This window comes from Schistocerca nitens, chromosome 7 (assembly GCF_023898315.1).
Source record: "Schistocerca nitens isolate TAMUIC-IGC-003100 chromosome 7, iqSchNite1.1, whole genome shotgun sequence".
In the NCBI taxonomy this organism is placed as follows: Eukaryota; Metazoa; Arthropoda; class Insecta; order Orthoptera; family Acrididae; genus Schistocerca; species Schistocerca nitens.
Genome location: NC_064620.1, coordinates 517,328,485 through 517,335,394, shown reverse-complemented (window position 1 = coordinate 517,335,394; position 6,910 = coordinate 517,328,485).

Here is a 6,910-nt window from a genome sequence, read left to right as displayed (position 1 = left end):
GGCTTGTAGAAAATAAACTAACGTTAAATCACAATAAGACTCAGTTTTTACAGTTCCTAACACACAATTCAACAAAACCTGACGTTTTAATCTCACAGAATGGACATATGATTAGCGAAGCTGAACAGTTCAAATTCCTAGGTGTTCAGATAGGTAGTAAGCTGTCGTGGAAAGCCCACGTTCAGGATCTTGTTCAAAGACTTAATAATGACATTTTCACTATTCGAACGGTATCGAAAGTGAGTGATATTTCGACACGTAAATTAGTCTACTTTCCTTATTTTCATTCACTTATGTCGTATGGTATTATGTTTTGGGGTAACTCTTCCCATTCTAGAAGGATATTTTTGGCTCAGAAAAGGGCGGTTCGGGTAATAAGTGGTGTGAGTTCACGAACCTCTTGTCGACCTCTTTTCACGAGTCTGGGTATTTTGACATTGGCCTCTCAATATGTATATTCCTTATTGTCGTTTCTCGTTACCAGTATTAGTTTATTTCCAACAATAAGCAGCTTTCACTCGGTTAATACTCGGCAGAAATCAAACCTCCATTTGGATCGGACTTGTGCAAAAAGGTGTGCAGTATACTGCTGCATCCATTTTCAATAAGCTGCCACTCGAATTCAAAAATCTTAGCAGTAATCCACGCGCTTTCAAATCGAAACTGACGAGTTTCCTCATGGGTCACTCCTTATATTCTGTCGAGGAGTTCCTTGAAAAATTAAGATGATTCTTATTGTATTGCTGATAGCGTTTGCTTAAACTTATGGACTGATTTTCTTTCAGGTTGATGAACATTTATTTTTATCTGTTATTAATTTTTATGTTTGTAAGTTCATGTACTGACACGTTCCATGACCTTGGAGATTTGCTCCTCAATTTGGTCCTACGGAACTTGACATTTAAATAAATAATTAAATTTACCCTCAGTGCTCCCTCCGAAGTCTACAGATTTTTATACTACCCATGTACGGGCAGTTCCGCTTAACGTGGTAGCAAAAGTACCCAACTGTCAGTTGGCCACGAGTGCGGAGGACGATACTCCATCACTTTCTACCAATCACAGTCAGCGCGACGTGCTATCATGTCAGAAACAAGAAATATGCGACAAGACACCGGCTCCACGCTATCGGATGAAGAGACCCCTACTGTTTCCTCGTGGACACTGATTAACATCGCTTCATGTGCGAGTCACCGTCCGGCGTTTGGCGACTGACACACAAGATCTTAGTTTGTTTCCTACGTGTTCCACCTGACGTGATTGAGCCTCGGTTCCTTCTGTGCCCGGACGTGTGTTACTTTCCTCTCGCCAAATATCATGCTCCTACGTGGTTCAAGAGAATGACAATCTCACAGTCAGATCTTGGACGCACACCAAGGCACCGTACGCTCTTTGCAAATTATTTACGCAGCGTTTCGGTACCCCCCCCCCTCGCCCCCCTCTAACTCCCGCCACTAGTCGGGGAGCGCTAGGCGCAGTGTAACGAAGATAAATGACCCGAACTGTAAGCAGTGACAATGGAAAGCGATTGGCTGATTCCAAGAATACAGCATGATTTTGTTGCAGATATCTTAGACGGTACCGATGGACACACAAAACGCTAGTGTCAGTGGACACGGAAACTCCAGCACCACCATTTGTTGAAGAAAGACTTTTTCACTGAAGTAGAGCAAGCAATATACAGAGCTACACTCCTGGAAATTGAAATAAGAACACCGTGAAGTCATTGTCCCAGGAAGGGGAAACTTTATTGACACATTCCTGGGGTCAGATACATCACATGATCACACTGACAGAACCACAGGCACATAGACACAGGCAACAGAGCATGCACAATGTCGGCACTAGTACAGTGTATATCCACCTTTCGCAGCAATGCAGGCTGCTATTCTCCCATGGAGACGATCGTAGAGATGCTGGATGTAGTCCTGTGGAACGGCTTGCCATGCCATTTCCACCTGGCGCCTCAGTTGGACCAGCGTTCGTGCTGGACGTGCAGACCGCGTGAGACGACGCTTCATCCAGTCCCAATGGGGGACAGATACGGAGATCTTGCTGGCCAGGGTAGTTGACTTACACCTTCTAGAGCACGTTGGGTGGCACGGGATACATGCGGACGTGCATTGTCCTGTTGGAACAGCAAGTTCCCTTGCCGGTCTAGGAATGGTAGAACGATGGGTTCGATGACGGTTTGGATGTACCGTGCACTATTCAGTGTCCCCTCGACGATCACCAGTGGTGTACGGCCAGTGTAGGAGATCGCTCCCCACACCATGATGCCGGGTGTTGGCCCTGTGTGCCTCGGTCGTATGCAGTCCTGATTGTGGCGCACACCTGCACGGCGCCAAACACGCATACGACCATCATTGGCACCAAGGCAGAAGCGACTCTCATCGCTGAAGACGACACGCCTCCATTCGTCCCTCCATTCAAGCCTGTCGCGACACCACTGGAGGCGGGCTGCATGACGTTGGGGCGTGAGCGGAAGACGGCCTAACGGTGTGCGGGACCGTAGCCCAGCTTCATGGAGACGGTTGCGAATGGTCCTCGCCGATACCCCAGGAGCAACAGCGTCCCTAATTTGCTGGGAAGTGGCGGTGCGGTCCCCTACGGCACTGCGTAGGATCCTACGGTCTTGGCGTGCATCCGTGCGTCGCTGCGGTCCGGTCCCAGGTCGACGGGCACGTGCACCTTCCGCCGACCACTGGCGACAACATCGATGTACTGTGGAGACCTCACGCCCCACGTGTTGAGCAATTCGGCGGTACGTCCACCCGGCCTCCCGCATGCCCACTATACGCCCTCGCTCAAAGTCCGTCAACTGCACATACGGTTCACGTCCATGCTGTCGCGGCATGCTACCAGTGTTAAAGCCTGCGATGGAGCTCCGTATGCCACAGCAAACTGGCTGACACTGACGGCGGCGGTGCACAAATGCTGCGCAGCTAGCGCCATTCGACGGCCAACACCGCGGTTCCTGGTGTGTCCGCTGTGCCGTGCGTGTGATCATTGCTTGTACAGCCCTCTCGCAGTGTCCGGAGCAAGTATGGTGGGTCTGACACACCGGTGTCAATGTGTTCTTTTTTCCATTTCCAGGAGTGTATTTTACTTTACCTTTGAATCATTTTGTTTGTAACGTTTTGTTTTACACCATTTTCATTTGTACACATTTACCAATTACAATCTTATAATTACAGCAATAAAGAACTATAAACAAATTATGGACCTATGAAACCTATCACTTGGGAGAAATTTGGTAATAGAGGCAACTCCTGAAACGGAATGGTTCATTTCTTTTATGGTAGAGTTTAAGTGACGATGCCAAGCAGGGGTAGATTTGATTTTCGCTTCTTTTCTTTTTGAAGATAAATTGGTTAGATAAGAAGACATGTCGATGGTAAAAAGTGGATAGGCTGACGGTTTACGAACGTAAAGGACGAGCATTCGGTTCCAATTGGAGTCAATGTTTTTTGTAATTTAGACCCATCAGGTAATATTTTAACATTATTCGCCTCTAATTATGCAGTTATAGGCTTTTCTAGATACCATATTCTTTCGAAAGATTCCATTTTATAATAGTCCAATCTTTAAAAAATCAAACGGCCGTAATAAAAATATTTAAAATGGATGTATTTATTTTTTAATCACTTCGATCGTCATCTGGTGTCTATACACACATCAAAAAAGTTTTGCATCACCTCGGTTCTGAGAGTTCCGGAACCTGTACAGAAAAGTGGGATAGAGATCAACGTAAACACCATTTCCGCCCTTTTTATTGCTCGTGAAAACCAGACATTGTATGTAGTACCACCATACAGCGAGACCTTCAGAGGTGTTGGTCCAGATTGCTGTACACACCGGTACCTCTAATACCCAGTAGCCCAGTAGGCCTGTATTCGCCGTGGCATACTATCCACAAGTTCATGAAGGCACTATTGGTCCAGATTGTCCCACTCGTCAAGGGCGATTCGGCATAGATCCCCAAGAGTGGTTGGTGGGTCACGTCGTCCATAAACAGCCCTTTTCAGTCCATCCCAAGAATGTTCGATAGGGTTCATGTCTGGAGAACATGCTGGCTACTCTAGTCGAGCGATGTCGTTATCCCGAAAGAAGTCATTCACAAGGTGTCCACGATGGAGGCGCGAATTGTCCATGTAGAGGAATGCCTCGCCAATATGCTGCCGATATGGTTACACTGTCGGTCGGAAGATGGCATTCACGTATCGTACAGCCGTTACGGCTCTTTCCGTGACCACCAGAGGCATACGTCGGCCCCACATGGTGCCACCCCGAAACAGCAGGGAACCTCCACCTTGCTGCACTCGCTGGACAGTGTGTCTAAGGCGTTCAGCCTGACCAGGTTGCCTCCAAACACGTATTTGACGATTGTCTGGTTGAAGGCGTATGCGACACTCACCGGTGAAGAGAACGTGATGCCATTCCTGAGCGGTCCATTCAGCATGTTGCTGGGCCCATCTGCGCCGCACTGCACGGTGTCGTGATTGCAAAGATGGACCTCGCCATGGACGTCAGGAGCGAATGTGCGCATCATGCAGCCTATCGCGCACGGTTTGAGTCGTAACACGACGTCCTATGGCTGCACGAAAGGCATTCAACATGTTGGGGTGGTTGTTGTAGGTAGCGGCCATCCACTGCAGTAGTAGCCCTCGGGCTGGATGAGCGAGACATGTCATCGACAGTTCCTGTCTCTCTATCTCATCTATGTCAGAACAACATTGGTTTAATCCACTCCGAGACGCTTGGACACTTCCCTTTTTGAGAGCCCTTCCTGGTACAAAGTAACAATGCGGACGCGATCGAACCGCGGTACTGACCGTCCCAGCATGGTTGAATTACAGGCAACACGAACCGTGTACGTCCTTCCTGGTGGAACGATTGGAACTGATCGGCTGTCGGACCCCCTCCATCTACTAGGCGCTGTTCATGCATAGTTGTTTACATCTTTGGGCGGGTCTAGTGGCACCTCTGTACAGTCAAAGGGACAATATCCACAGCCAACGTCTCTGTTCAGGAGTTCTGGAAACTGTGTTGCTGCAAAACTTTTGGTGTGTGTAGTTTTCAACTAAGAGAAACGGGAGTCTAATAATTTCCTGCCTTGGAAGGCAATATTTATCTGACCTATAACGATAAAAATTATCACCTGACCTTCCATAACAATAATCTTCCTTGGAGGGTGATATCTGACTTCCCATAAAAATAATAAAGTAGCAAATAGATGTGTTTGTTGTAAATAGTATTGTTGGCCTAATGACTATGTATTCCTTTACAGGAAAATAAAATGAAGAGTAGGCTACATATAGCTTCAGTATTTTGTCCACATGCCATTGGCATCAAGAATAGCTTGTATTTTTCGATGCATAGAACTTACAAGCCTATGGAAAAAGTCCTCATTCATTGCAAATCTCTCCCATGAAGGATGAACCAAATACAATAAGGCACACTCAGTTCCCAGAGGGGGTCTGGCCAATTGTGCCGCAGAGTATTCTTGAGCCCATATGTGCTCTTTGGGATTGAGACGAGGTGACTTTGAAGGCCATGGAAGGCACTGAATAATATTCTCCCTCCTTTGAAACCAGGTTTGTATCATAATGCTAGTGTGTGATGGATGATCATGTTGGTAAGTGAGGCATCCTTCGCGGTACCACAGTCTCTTAGGTATGGTTACATTTTCTAGGAAATTTTCATAGCACTCTGAAGTGAACTTTCCTTATACACGCTCTAAAGTTCCTGCACCCACCTAAGACATCAAGCCCCAACATTTCGCACTCATGTGTCCGCTTCAAATGCGTCATATCGTTGCCCTTCTGTGCGGTTAACAAGAGCAATATCTCTGCTCGTGAACTGAAGTGTCCACTCGTCGGAGTAAATGTCTATCTTCCAATCTACGTCTTCCCAGGAACTCAAAATTGCTAGTCCATCCACGGCTTTTTGATAACAGCACGACGGGACCTGATTCCACGATCCTTTAATCTACTGAGAGAAGTTCTCGACGAGCGCGGTAAATGGTATCAGTTCCCTGACGAGTGACAAGGGAGTATTTTGGGCCGCCATGACCAATTCATCTGGGCGCCGTCTACACTCGTGGTCTTCCAGGTCCTGGATGTCTCGCTACTCAACATTATCTCTTAATCATCTAACCCATCTCCTTGCTGTGGAAGCTTCCGCACCATATCTCAAATGCACTAACAGTTTTCAGAGTAATTACACGCTCGCTAACAGAGTTCAGCGATTTTGAATCAGACCTAAAACGTATACGAATAACCTGATACGTTTCTCTTAGCTGAATACTACAGAGACACCAGGTGGCGGTCGAAGTAATAACAAATACATCCATTTTCAGTATTTTTAACATGATTAATCGTTTAAGATTGGACTACAACAAAAAGAATCTAAAGATTTTGGAACCCATTAAAGCCCACGACTGTGTAATTTGTAGCGAATTAAGATTTATTTCCTACCCAAGTCTAAATAGGAAATTACTGACTTCAGTTTGAGTATAACACTCGTCCTTTACGTTCGGAAAGGGTCAGCCTATCCACTTTTCCCTGCAGTTGATCGGGGAGGACATAATGACATGCTCTACCCGATCGTTGAATATTTCACTTTTTTTTATTACAGAGAGCAGCCAGCCCCCTTGCGGAATATGATGAACTGCCGTGCCGGCCTTAGCACAAATGTATCCACGCAGCCGCTGAATCACGTGTAATTCTTGTCCTTATATTTCAACCGTTTCTACGTGCTGGATAGATAGTTTTCAGAAGAAATCCTAGTTAAAATGCAGTGACTCGAAATGTACTGTACCGTAACGATTATATTGCTTTGACGACGTAAACAGCAAGCTGAAGCTCCACTTCTTAACTTTGGCATGCGCAAGAATCTCTTTGACTCA